Source organism: Ochotona princeps, chromosome 23 (assembly GCF_030435755.1).
Source record: "Ochotona princeps isolate mOchPri1 chromosome 23, mOchPri1.hap1, whole genome shotgun sequence".
NCBI classification, from domain to species: domain Eukaryota; kingdom Metazoa; phylum Chordata; class Mammalia; order Lagomorpha; family Ochotonidae; genus Ochotona; species Ochotona princeps.
In genome coordinates, this window is record NC_080854.1 from 31,048,058 (window position 1) to 31,062,201 (window position 14,144).

Genomic DNA, 14,144 nt, shown 5'->3' on the forward strand with positions numbered 1-14,144 from the left:
TCTTTTCTCAAGGTTTAGACGGTGTCAAGCTAGATCACTTTATACTCGCTCCGGATTCCTGGATGGAGAATCGGATGGCCCAACCTAGGTATGCTGAGCAGTGGCCTGTGTACAGTGGCCATAGGAAGAGAGGGCTGCGTGGACACTGAAAGTAAGAGCAAGGAGGGACATGGTGGTGACAAGCGACAGATAATTTTAAAAACCGAATGCATTTGGCTGCTTTGGCTGAAACAATAGTAGGGCTGCAGCTGTTCTTGGAATTCGCTTCAATCAAAACAGGGCAGCAGTACTAAGAAGGCGGCCTCGAGCCAGGCAACTCATACTCTGTGCTTTCCCCACATTTTTCTGTTTCATCCTGAAAATACCCACACCTGAGATGGACATTCAATGCTAGCCCACAAAACTTCGGGGAGTCTGGGCTCTATGCCCCAGGGACCCCGCATCCTGTCGCTGGCAGTCTGGCCTTTACGATGCAGTGGAGTGCCACTTGTCCAGCTTCCTTGGTATTGACTTGACACATGTTTTTATGCTCAGAAAGTCTGATTTGGAGTCTCTAGGCCTCTTCCAAGAGTTGGGTTTGGCATCTTGTGGCTTAGAGATGGAAAGTCGAATATTTCCATTCACTTTCACTCTGGACTAAAGAAGAGAAAAAAAACTGTTCATTCACTAGTACACTGAACTAAAAAAAAAAAGGATATGCATATTTGCAAATCTGTCGCTGCATGACAAGCGCACTTTTTAAGTTCTGGAATGAAAGGCTGGCTCCATCAGGCCCTCGCTCTTTGCCCCCCAGGGACCTGCAGAGGCACAGCTGGCTGCCTCTCCCTCCAGCCAGGGGGGGCAGTGTCAGTGGGACCCCCTCAGCAGGCCTTGATCTCTCCACCCCAGAGAGCCACTTCCTCTACATTGTATCTGCATTGTTTCCCATATGCTATTTGATTTTTTTTTTTTCTCTCTTCACCAAGGCCTCTGGGAATGGGGACATGTGGTTATAACCAGGAGCGATCTGCACAGGAGAGCCACTCACTGAAGGACAGAGAAGTGTCTTCATTTGCAATCAGCAAGAAACCAAAGAAGCCATTGGCATGCTGCATGCTCTGTGAAGGCTCTTTATCATGGGGCAGTTGAATAAAGAAGTTACAAGTTGCACACATTGATCAAAGAGAGGGCAGAGGGCTTCTGCCTTGGGTCATGGCCTTGCCTGACTTCTTGACTTCTGTTGGATCCACTTGTTGACTTTTTCCCCAGTGGATGGGCCAGTTTAGTCTTTTTTTTCATTCCTCGGTCCATTGAGTAGGCCTCCTCTTCTCTCCCTGGTGTTGATCTTTGCCTCTGACCTGCCTGTGCCTCTCAGCTCTGGTTGACCCCTGATACCAGGCCAAACCTACTCGCTCCTGTGTGAATCTGAGCTATTTACAGATACTTCCGGCAACTAACAAGACTCATGGTCTCCCACCATGCTCTCTTGGGCACAAAGAGAGGGGCTCAGGATGCCACTGGCCCCCAGCATTGCTTTTGCTTTTGGGGTTAGCCTCTTTGCTCATATATGATGGTAAGCGCTGGGGTGGGGAAATCAGCTATTATCTTGCATTCTTGGCACCCTTGAAAACTGAAAAGAATTAGCAAATAACTTTTCGCTGCCAAGCTCAGACCAGACAGTAATTTATGACTGAGAGAGGTGAAATAGGAAACTGATTAAATCCTGCTGAGTTCTTTTATTTTGCATGCTTTATTAAAGTCTGTGCCTTTATAACAAATATCATTTTGTGCACAAAAGTATGCAAAAACCTTGTTTGGAAACAAATAGTTCAGAAATTACTTAGGAGAATCAGTCATGGTATTATGTGGTGTTGGGTGTAATTTCAGCGAAAAAAGCAGTTGTGTGTTTATGACAAGCTGTATTTTATTCCCAAAGTTCACTATAGGCCTCGGGTTTGGCATAAAGACTCAGTGATTCCCAGGGTGGATTATCTCATGTAGCGCACGTACAAAGGCCTGCGTTGGCATTGCAATGCACTGAGACTAGGGAGTTTAGCCCTGTGTCCCTATAGCCCAGCTTTTTTTTTTTTAAGATTTATTTTTATTGGAAAGTCAGATATACAGAGAGGAAGGTCTTATGTCCGCTGACTCACTCCCCAAGAGGCTGCAATGGCTGGAGCTGAGCTGATCTGAAGCCAGGAGCTTCTTTCCGGGTCTCCAGCACAGGTACAGGGTCCCAGTGCTTTGGGCTGTCCTCGACTGTTTCCCAGGCCACAAGCATAGAGCTGGATGGGAAGCAGAGCCTCTGGGATCCAAACCGGCGCCCATGTGGGATCCCAGTGCGTGCAAGGCAAGGACTTTAGGTGCTAGGCTATCACCCCGGACCTCCTATATTCCAACTTTACACCTGTTCAGTTTCAGTCCAGGATGCCACAGAGTTGGCACAAGGAGCCCCTTTTCCCTGGAACCTCTCCCTGTTGAGCGGTTGGAAGAGACACAGCCCAGTTCTGGGCCTTACCTTCCTCGTGGATGAGGGTGAGGGTATTTTCTCAGGGCTGACACTGTGGGTGGAACGGGCAAGTGCTCCTCATGCCAGATAGCTCTCTGAGAAGTCCCTTGCTAGTGTGTTCCAGTCTGTCCTGTTTAACTCTCATAAGTACTCGATGAAATGGCAGTTTTGTAATCATTTGGAAAGCAGGTGTGACAGCAGGCCTCTGGACGGTGCGCGGGCTGGCATTGTTGGCCGTTGAACTTCCTGTTCGTTTGTCTTGACAGGCCCCGAGGACTTTCTGTCCTCGTCCTATCTTGTGATGTTCCTGCTTTCTCTGGGGTTAACTGCTCTGGGGCCATCAGGCTCTCATGCCACCTTCCTGCTGCCCCGGCTTGGCTGCAGCTTTTAAATGTCTCCCATTGCTTCAGGGAGACAGAGTCACTTTTGGAAGTGGGTGTTTCGTGTGTCTGCTGATTGCTTATTGCTGGCAAATGCAGCTCCGTCCCCTGTTGATTTGCTGCCCATCCAGCTTTCTACACATCCGCCTCCCATCCTTCGTCCTCTGTCACTGGGTCATGGAGTCTGTCCGCTTGCCTCCTGACGGCCTCTACCTGCTCCTGATCTCCATGTTTCCTTTCTTCTCAACACTGGCAGACTGGATACTCTGCTCAAGTGGAACATGTGGGTTTAAATGTCCTATAAACGTGGGGTCAGCATTGGGCTCAGTGAGTTCAGCCGATGCCTGTGGCACTTGGCATCCCTTCTTGGAGCACCGCTTTGGTCCTGGCTGCCGTGTTTGTGATCCAACTCCCTGCTGACTGGCCTTGGGAAAGCGCTGGAAGATGGCAGCTGTGCTGGCCATTTGGGGCGTGAGCCAGTGGATGGAAATGATCTCCCTTTGTCTCTGGACTCACTTCTCTCCTCCTCTCCTCAATTATTCTGCCTTTCATATAAATAAATCTTTTTCAAAGCAACTTAAGCCAACAGCTGCCTATGTGGTAGCTTGTCTTTTAAGGACTGGTCATTCCATAGTGAAAATCTAAGATTATGGAATTTCTTACGATTGTGCTGCCAATTAAAAGGTGACGGGTATCTGAGAAAATTGAATCAAATGGCTGCTTCTGGGAGAATGGACTTTGTAAAGTACCACCTGCAACAGTGGAGGTGCTCGCTCTGTCCTGTGTGGGTTGTCGAGGCAGTGTGTTTGGGTGTGTGCTCCAGCTATAGGGCGAGTAATGTCCAGCTGTGCGGAAGGCGGCAGTTTGCATTGCAGAAGTCTCAAAGGCACTGCTTCTGAGCTCAGAGCTGATGGATGCTGTGGAGCTTGAACCATCGGGAGCAGCAAGCCAGGCCCCCCACCTGAAGCCTGTTTGTGGCTGGCTGGCATGATTGCCTTTTGCATTTCTAAATACTTGGGGGAAAAATCAAGAATATTTGGTGACCCATGAAAATTATGTCATTCTCAGTTTAATGACTCTCTATTGGAACCCAGCTATGTCCATTTGTCACTGATGCTGCTGGAACTGAGGCAGCCAGGATGGCTGGAAAGCTGTGAAGCCTCCATTTGGTTTGCTGAGCCTGATCCACAAGCGCCCTTTCCCAAGTACTTCTTCTCATAGGAGCATTTCATTCTGCAGGGGCCTTTCTGGTGCTTCCCAGCCTGGCAGCACAGTGGAATCCCTTGAACAGCTACTCAGTGAGATTCCAGGACCACTGTGCCAGGCCAGATGGTGCAGCCTCCTTGGAGACTAGCCCAGGAGTAGTACAGCCCATGCTGTAGCCAGGCAGCACGGGCCTGGGCTGGGAACCCTGGCGGCCTCCCTGCGTCCCTTCCGTGCGAGCCCCTGCATTCTGCTTTCTCCAGGCAGGGAATGCCTCACCCCCAGGGTAGAAAGGTGGGTCTCTGGCCAGACTCCTCCTTCGTTCTGCCCAGAGGAACAGTGGCTCTCACAGATGGGGCTTGAGAAGCTCCCAGGGGACTTGTCAAACAACAGAATCCCAGCCTGGACCAAGGAGTCTCGGGTGGAGCCTGGCCATTTGCTTTGCTCACGAATTCCCTGTTGCTGCTAGACTGGAAGTGACACTTGCAGGACTTGGCAGGCCATGAGAGAATGTGTGTTATCTTTGAATCCGTGTTCTACATAAGAGCATCTGATGCACTGTCTTAACCTTCCAAAACACGTTCTTTAAAAACACAGATGGTTGCTTACGCCATCCAAGTAGCTTTTTGGATGGCCGTGGCCGCAAAGGAGCCCTGCTTGAACAGCTCTGTGTCAGGAACAAGACATCGTCTGGAGAGCTTGCTGTTAAACACTAACACCTGTCAGTAGTTTAGTCTGTAACTCTGTTTTCTGGCTTGGCTTAATGGTGAAGCTGCTCCCTGACGCAGCAAAAAAGTGGGAGCCGCCTGGGTGGTGTTTGCTGACTTGAGTCCAGCACGCCACGCCGCCCGTGGAGGTCTGCTGCTCCTCGGAGTGTCTCAGAGCTTGGAGTGATTGCACTTTGATACTTTCAGAAGCTGCTGTAGTAAATCTCGATGCTCATAGTTCCCAAAAATGTTTTATTTGTGTATTTGAAAGGCAGAGTGACACAGCGAGAGAGAGAAGACCAAGAACAAGCAGATTTTCCATGCTCTGGCTCACCCCCCAGGTGACTGCAGGTCAAAGCCAGGAGCCTGGAAATTCATCTTGACCTCTCACATGGGGACGGGCTCAAGGACTGGGCACCGTCATCTGCCGCCTTCCCAGACACATCACCAGGGAACTGGGTCACTAGTGCAGTGGTCAGATTTCCATCCAACACCGATAATGAATGCTTGTGTTGCAAACAGTGGGTTTGTGGGCTGCACAACATCAGTCCCAAGCATTTATTTTTAGTCAGGAAGAGCAGTTAACCCTCTTGTCAGGGAGAAAAATACGAAGGTACTTCAGGAGGTTCATGGAAATTGAATATCCTGAAAAAAAAAACGTGAATGGTTTTCAAAATTGCTTTTGCACCAAGATAAGCTCAGGTTTGAATTCCATGAAATTGTTGGGTACCCTCACATGGATTCCTGTGCGCTCAGGAAGGATGAGTCCATATTCAGAAGCCGCTGCTGGAGCTCCCAGGCTTTGGTTTCCCAGTGTGCTTACCATCTGATGTAAAAGGACACCGGGCTGGTAACCAGAAAGAAGTGAGCTCCGAGGTCGAGCGTTGAAAGCAGTCCACTCAGCGTCCTGCACAAGCCCAGGCAGAGCAAGCCACCCCAGGACAAACAAGGCTTCTCAACAGATGCCATCTGCTGAAAAATGCCCCCTTCCATTTGTTTGGCTTGAGTGGTCCACTGATACTTCACAAATAATCCTAGGAACGACTCCTTTTGAGCAGCTCTATTTCGTATTTGTTTTCAGATGTTGTGTCAGTACATTTTTGTGAAGGTGTTTAAAATGAGATGGTTGTAGTTCACACCAAGACCTGTGATGCAAGGGATTTGATCAGTGCAGTGAAAAGCTACCCGCAGCAGGTTTCCCAGCTGAAGACTGAACAACAGGCTCCTCACGCTTGCACGTTCAGCACTTGACCCGTACTAGAAGCGCCCATGGCAGTGACTTCATTTCAGAGGCTAAATTCCACCTTTAATCTGGCTGCTGTTGGAGTGTTCCAGCTGGCTCTTGAAGTAATTTTACAGCAACTGTTAGTGTTCCAAAGTCTTCCACTGAGAGTAGCAGGAGAGTGTGCCCTTGAGGACTCAGCAAGGAGTTGAGTCTTCTGGAATGATCTTCTGTTCTGAACGGTCCCACCTCCCTGCGGTGTCTGAGTTGAGTCTTTTGCCCTTGTGAGCAGAATTGATGACAGATGTTCACTGGCTGTGCCGTGGGCAGCCGCTCCTGGGACAATGGATGGGAGCACCTGCTCTCCCCGAGTTCAGGAAGCTTCCACGACAAAGAACTCAAGAGTCCAGGCCCCTGGGAGTGTTGCCGTCGTGCCCTTGGACAGGGCAGATCCTGTCCAATAACCTAGTTTCCTTTCTCAATCAGTAACATCCTAAGGAAGTTAAAGTTGCAGCTCTTTCAGCATTAGCATTTGTTGGTTTTGTTGTAAAACCTATTTATGATTAACATTTTTTAGATAGTCCATTCAAGAATACTTACCCTACTTTTTTTCCCCTGGAGGACATAAACTCGCCTTGGAAACTGGTACATGGGCTCCCTGGACATTTGCTGGGGGGCACTGGTGGGCACACATCTCAGCAGCCAGGTCCCGCTGCAGCCTGCTGTGACCCGGCTTCAGGTATTCTCTGCAGTGGCTCATGTCTGTAGCCCAGAAAAAGAATTCCTGTCTTTTGAGAAAGTCCTTTTCTGTGTATCCGTTGTTGGCTCATGGCTGTCTTTGATAGAGCCTTTAAAATGGTTTGCAGATGTTACTTTTAGCTGGAAGAGCAAAATATGCTACAGCCACTTTTCAGCACCGAAGATTTGATTTGTTAATAACTTGTATATGTTTAAACTGTGGAATGAAATGAGCAGTTTTCTCTTTTTGAAAATTATATTAAAATTTACTTTTGTATGTGGGAGGCAGAGTTATAAAGGAGAAAAAGAGATCTTTTGTCTGCTGGATCTACTACTAGTGTGCACAGTGGCAGGGGCTGTACCTGGCAGGAACCAGGAACCAGGAACTGAGACCTTCATCCGGTCTCCCATTAGGGAATGGCGACCCAAGAACCTGAGTCATTTTCTACTGCTTTCCCAGGCACATTGGTAGGGAGCTGGACCAAAAATGGAGCAGCCAAGACTCAAACCAGTACCTGTGTGGAATGCTGGTGTCATTGACAGCTGCTTAACCTGTGATACATGAATACCAGCATGAATAGTTGAACAACTTTATTGCAATATGGTTTATATCAAATATAGTTCACTCACACGAAATGCAGAATTCCCATGGCTTTTAGTGGTGAAAATAACACTACAATAAATATTTGGGACATTTTCTTTATTTAAAAAAGAATCCCTGCACCCCGACTGAGCTGTTACCCCTAAACCCTCCTGCTGCCTTCCTTTCTTGCCATCCCCAGATACCTCTCCACTCTGACCCGACAGTGCCACCTGCTCTGGGTGTTGCAAGTAGATGGAATCCTACAACACGTGATCTCTCGTGTCTTGCTTCTTTCACTTGATGTTTTTAGGGTTCATCCATGCTGTAGTGTGTGGCAGTAGTTCATCCTTTCTATTACAGAATAACACGCCATTGCGTGACAGTCTGCATTCTATGAAGAAGTAGGGGGTGAGCCTTTGACATGGTGATTATGGTGTATGCCACCTTGGAGTGCTGGACTGAGTCCCAGTTTTGTGTGCAGTGCCCTGTTAGTGGGCACCCAGGGAAGCTTCTTCAGGTAATGGTGTAAGTAGTTGGTTTCCTGCCACCCATAAGGGAGACTTGCATTGAAGTCCTGGCTCCTGGTTTTGACCTGTCCAAAACCTGGCTATTGGGCGCAATTGGGGAGTGAACCAATGCAAAGTCTATGTATTTCTCTCTGCCTTTCAACTAAATGAAAATGAGTATTTATTTTATAAAGCTAATTCCTGCAGGTTAATAAAAAGTCACAAATTTAATATTTTAGAAGGAGTGTTATTTTGATGTGTAAGCTTAAAACCAGAATTGTAGTTGGAGCACAGAGAATTCTTACATGTTTCATTTTTTAAAAATCCGTTTGGGTTTCCTCTTGGGGACAGTTCCCATTTACAGTCTTGTGTCTGAAGAGAGGCTCCTGGCATTTTCTTCATGGTGTTGGGTAAACAGAAATATCAGAAAGTCTTAGGAAATGGAGACTCTGTAGAGGAAGCCTAGAAGAGACTGGGAGCCTCGAAGAAGACTTGTCCATTGTCAGGGTGGGCAGAATGTTCCATCCTGCTGGGCAGGACGCCCCTGAGTCTGAAAAGGATAGAGCGGCACGTCCGCTCCCTTGACAAGCTGGTGGTGGTCCTGAGCTGACCCCCGCACCTCAGGGACAGGAGGTGTCACAGCAAACGGGCCAACCTGCAGTGCAGAAAACCCAGTCACACCTGACAGTAGCCGACAGCATTCCTCCAGCCTCTGCCATCCAGATGGGAGGTCATCACTGATAATTTACCTGCCCAGGTGAGATTTCGCTGCCCTCTTGACCTCAAAGGAAAGAGCCAGTGATCCACCCTCAGCTTGCTTTGGGTGTGCGGCAGTGTTTCAGAGGGGTAGCAGTTTTGAGAGAAGCGTCGCTTTAAGAAGAGAAATGCTGTGTTGTCTGAGAAGGTTGCCTTTGGAAATGGTGCCTGCTGTTGACTTCGTGAGTTCTCCAGCAGGCATTGTCCCATCCTGCGTCTGAGTCCAGCCTCACGCACGCTTTGCTGTTGATAATTCCGCGGCTCCTCCATGGCTGCCTGCTGACGGCTTTTAGGAGTTGCTGGAGGAGGGAACCTCCCAGGAGGTTTTCCGGGTCAGTGTAATTCCAGCATTGATTGATTCTTTGTTAGGGCTGGAATTTAGGGGGAGGGAAGGACTTCCCTGACACTGGGGTTTTGCTGTGTCATCCTGTGAGCTTTGAAGAAGGTCACACGATCTGGGAAGCCAGAGTGAGGGAGACATGCAATGAGGCTCACCTCTGCTGAGGCTGCGCAGTAAGGCAGTACCGAGGTCCAGCTGTCTCGGCTTCAGAAACCGTACACGACAAGCTAGGGGATCCCAGAAGCAGCTCACAACATTGTTAGGGGATGTCATCCAGTGGCTGAAAGCCAGAGGCAGAAAGTGAGTGAGTTCTGTTGTACCTGCTGCCCAGTAAGCTCTTGTGAATGAAAGCATTTAGAATAAAACTGAAAATAAGACCCATCTAATGAATGTGTTCATTTAAATATCATATGTATGGTGAGAATGACTCTTCCATATCCCCTTGTTTAAGCCAGTATGTCTAATCTTCATTCATTGACACCAGTGAGTGGTAATCAGTTCGGGTTCCAGGTGAATTAGAAATGATGCTTTTTGTTTCATAGACACTTCTGTCACTGTATTGCCCTTTTCATTAACGTGCATTTTAAGTCCTGTTACTTTGCTTTTGGGGCTGGCATTGTCACAGCAGATAAAGCTGCTGCCTGCAATGCCAGCATCCCATTTTAGTACCAGTTCGTGTCCCAGCTGCTGTACTTTGACGGATGGCCTAGAAGATGCCAGGGCCTTGGCTCCTGTCACCCCTGAGGGAGAGCTGGATGAAGCTCTTGGCACCTAGCTTCAGCCTGCAGCATCCCCGGCCGTTGAACTTTCCTGGGGCGTGAAGCAGTGGGTGGAAGATCCCTCTGTCTCATTCTGTTTTGACTTTCAAACAAACACATTTCTTAAGAAGGAAAGAATTTTGCTTTTGTTGGGTTTGTTCAGTCTGTCTGTGTCCGTATCCTCACCAGCAAGCAGCCATCTTATTTTTGTTCAGCTACATGTTGTGTATTGGTTGGTACTGTTTTTGTTTTCAGTTTGCCCTGTTTGGTTTCATCTTCCAGATGAGCCAATGTGGCAAAGACGGTCCCGAGTAGAGTGTGTGCAGATCTGAACGGTCTTGAGTGATCCCTGATCCCAGATTGTTGCTTTGAGCCCCCAAATGAGACTCCTGACGGTGACGGAATCCTGGATGAGTCACACAATAGCTTTATACAGTGGATTGCACTTTGAGCCTCATCAGAGCCACGTGATGCCAAGTGCTGTGTTTTAAACCTGTCTTTCTCGGTTGCAAGACAGGGAAGTGATTCAAGATCTGTCAGTAGCAGAGACCTGGACTCTAGTGTAAAAGGCAGCTAGGGAGCTGGGGTGAGGCTCCAGAGGCCACTGCTCAGGGATGAAGTGTGAAATCCACGCAGGGAGGTGCCAACAACACAAACAACACAACGCGACAGGGCACAGGGAGTACATTTTCATTCTCTGAATGAACCAGTAGATGGAAGATGCTTCTCTCTCTCCTTCTCCCTGTAACTCTGTCTTTCAGATAAATAAATCTTAAAAACCAGAAGAAATCAACTAGGAGTGAAGCAGTGGATAGGGTCTCTCCTGCACACGTGGACTCTTCCCATGACACTCAGATAAGATAAGTACATTTTAAAAAAGAGATTTGAAAGGCAGAATTAGAGGGATGAAAACCAGAGCTTTCCATCTACTGATTGATGGCCCAAGTGGCCCCAACAGCTGGGATTGGGCCAGGCTGGAACCAGGACCCAAACCACCTTCTGGGTCTCCCATGTGGGTGCAGGAATGCAAAGACTCGGACCGTCTTCCACTGCTTGCCCAGGCACATTGACCGTGAGTCAGATCAGAAGTGGAGCAGCCAGGATTAGAACTGGCACCCGTAGAGCTTGCTGCTGTTGCAGACATTGGTCTCATCCACTATGCTGCAACACCAGTCCCTAGATAAAATTTTTTAAGTGAAAATTCTTTTTAAAAACATGTAAGCAGCCAAAAGTGAGAGTGTCAGAGGTAATGCATCTGCGATATAAATGAAAGACTGAAGGACTTTCTGGTGCACTTTGGTGAAGATGTTTTTCCTCCTGCTGGCCTGGGCAGAGTGTCTAATGCACAGAGGGGTGCTAACAGAGACCAATTAACTTCTAACTTGCCTAAAAACATTCTTTTTTGTCTCAGAAATGCCAGGTCTAAAATTGCCATTAGGATCACAGTTGCTGAATAAATCGTTTCGATGTCATTCTTCTCAGTTCTTGTGCGCAAAGAAAATCGAAGCCACCTGGGCTACCCAGCTTCCATTATGCCGGCCGCGGAGACGGAGCGCCACGGCTTTGCTTTTTGAGTCAAAGCAGCCTGCCATCTTCATTTCTTCTGTATGGGTTGGCGTGTATTGTAGCTGCTCAGAAATGTTGAAGATTTTAAATCAAGCTGGGGAAGAATAAAATAAATCGATGTGGGTTTTTTTCTTTCCATGTCTGAGTTTACTATTTCAAATATTTTGTGAACAAGGATCTCTGAAATAGTACATTTATTTAACATCACTGAGATGTTTTTCCAGATTTATTAATCAGGTTCTTTGGCCAGGTGTGTAACTTCTGTCTGATTTCTGCATGCAGGGTTTGATGTCAGCAAATACCAGAAGACAATGTCAGATTGTGAAATATTTTGGTATAGGTTATTATAATGTGGGGACAATGCTGTAGAATAATATTTTTTGGGCCCGGCTTTTGTAAGCCTTGAACACGCCGGGATCCCACATGGGCACCGGTTCTAATCCCGGCAGCTCCACTTCCCATCCAGCTCCCTGCTTGTGGCCTGGGAAAGCAGTTGAGGACGGCCCAAAGCCTTGGGACCCTGCACCCGCGTGGGAGGCCTAGAGGAAGTTTCTTGCTTCTGGCTTCAGACTGGCTCAGCTCCGGCCATTGTGGCTACTTGGGGAGTGAATCATCAGACGGAAGATCTTCCTCTGTTTCTCCTCCTCTCTCTATATCTGCCTTTCCAATGAAAATTAATAAATCTTAAAATAATTTCGGTTCCAGCTGGAGTAAACCTGCAAAAATTTCTCAGTGTATCAGAATGATTCTTCCTTATCTTTCTTTGCTAGCTTGTGCTCCGACGGGTACAGCCTTGCCTTTGGTGGCATAGGGAAAGACTCGTCAATAGATGTCCAATCAGGACCGGCTGCCGATGAAGCCGTTGCTGTTAAGATCATGCTGAGAAGCCAACTCTTGCGTTTGTTCTTAGTTACCTGTGGAAAGGCCATCGTGCTGCCAAGGGTGGTGAGAGTAAACCTGGCGTGTTCAGTTGAGGCTTCTGTTGCCCGATTTAGCGAATGCTTGCACTGTACAGGCTGTTGGCTAGAGCTGTTGTAGTTATCAAAGTGGAAAGGAAAAATGCTTTAACAATAATTCAAATGAAAAATCATTTTACTCCTTTTTGCTACTACTTTAATCTTCTTGAATGATTACATTTCCAAATATAGGTTGTATAAGATATATATGCCCACAGGCTGTGTTGAGTTCCTGAGTAGCACTGAAGAAGGGTCATGGTTTTCACCTGTTTTTTGTAAGGTTTTATTTATTTTTATTGGAAAGTCAGATATACAGAGAGAAAAAGACAGAAAGGAAGATCTTCCGTCCTCTAACTCCCCAAGTGCCCACAACATCCGGAGCTGAGCCAATCCAGAGCCAGGAGCCAGGAGTTTCTTCCAGGACTCCCACGTGGTTTCAGGGTCCCACGGCTTTGGACCGTCCTCGACTGCATTCCCAGGCTACAAGCAGGGAGCTGGATGGGTAGCAGGGCTGCCATGATTAGAACTGGCACCCAGGCATGTTCAAGGCGAGGGCTTTAGCCGCTAGGCTACCAAGCCTGGCCCAGGTGTTCAACTTTTTCGTTTACCCGTCAGGCAGCCTCAGCAGCTCCAGCAGCCGGGAGCAGCAGTGTTGGGGAGGGACTGGGAACTGAGGGGCGGAAGGAACAGTGTTTGTGCATGGCTCAGGTAGCAGCCGGTGTGAAGCTGGGGTTTCACTGTTGGCATCCTTTGACTGTTTCCCAAAAACTTCACTGGTTACCACAAGTCTTGGATGGTGCTAGTGGGATCAGGGTGTGTATGTGTGTGTGTGTTTAAAGGAAGTGAGGGCATGTGTCTAATCACTTTTTAAAGAATTGTATTAGAAAGAGTCCCAGGGATATCTCCCATCTGCTTGTTCTCTCCCCAGATGCTTGCAGTAGCTAGGGCTAGGCCCGGCCAAGGCCAGGGGCCAGAATTCAGTCTAGGTTTTCCGAGGGTATGGTGGGGACGGCTCATCACCTGCTCGCTTCCAGGGTGCACGCTGGCACAGAGCCGGAGTCAGTGGTGCAGCCCAGATTCTAACCCCTCCGCTCTGGTACGGAGTGCAGGTGTTCGGGGTACGTCTCCACCAGTGTGACTGAATGCCTGATTTCTGCTGCCCTTGCCCCAGTCTTAACTTCTGCAGTAAAGAAGTCTATTCTTTTTGTTTTTTGCTCAATCCTGTCTCCCAAACAGGAAGAGAAGCTCTTGGTGAAATGGCTGAACATAGGTTCCCTTCTAGAATCCGGCGCTACACAACACCTCCCTGTTGGTGGTTGCTGTTGTTATGTAGATTCTACTTAGTATCTTAGTTCATCAGCTGCTACCGACATGATCTTCTCTGAGTTCAGCGCTACAGAAAGTCACTCACATACTCCACTACTTAAAAAAAAAAAAAAAACCAACAAAACCTGTCTGGTGCTCTGCGTTCACATCGCTGAACGTGGGTGGCAGTACCTGCCGGGTTCCTTTGAGGACTAATTAGAGTCCATAGGGGTGTGCCTGATGTTGTGGCTTCGTAATACCTGGCGTGTGTTAGGACTGTCATCCCAGAGGCGATGGTCTTCCTCGTGTTTAAGTCCCAACTCTACTAATTATGGGGCTGTTTGTGGCCTGCCACCCAGCGTCTCCACATCTTCTTTTAGCTACTGAGGAAGGCAGGCAGGAAGGAAACATTTGAGAGGCAGATAAAGAGAGAAACAAGAATAGGGCTCCTGTATGCTGATTCATTCTCCAAACACCAACAGTGGCCAAAGCTGGACTGGAGACCAAACCAAGAGTGAGGAGCCTGATCCAGGGTCTCAGGAGGAGTTGGCAGGAAGCCCATTGCTGGAGCTATCACTGCTGCCCCCAAGGTCTGTAATAGGAGGCAGCTGGAGAAGCAGGAGGGCGCTGCACACT

The 14,144-nt window shown here is 48.2% G+C and overlaps 1 protein-coding gene across 1 annotated transcript in view; it reads left to right on the forward strand.

Annotated features, from left to right (window-relative positions):
- The window catches only part of MYO10 (myosin X), a 201,656-nt gene that overhangs the window by 49,998 nt on the left and 137,514 nt on the right, over positions 1–14,144 (forward strand). The gene's annotated exons all lie outside the window — the stretch shown is intronic.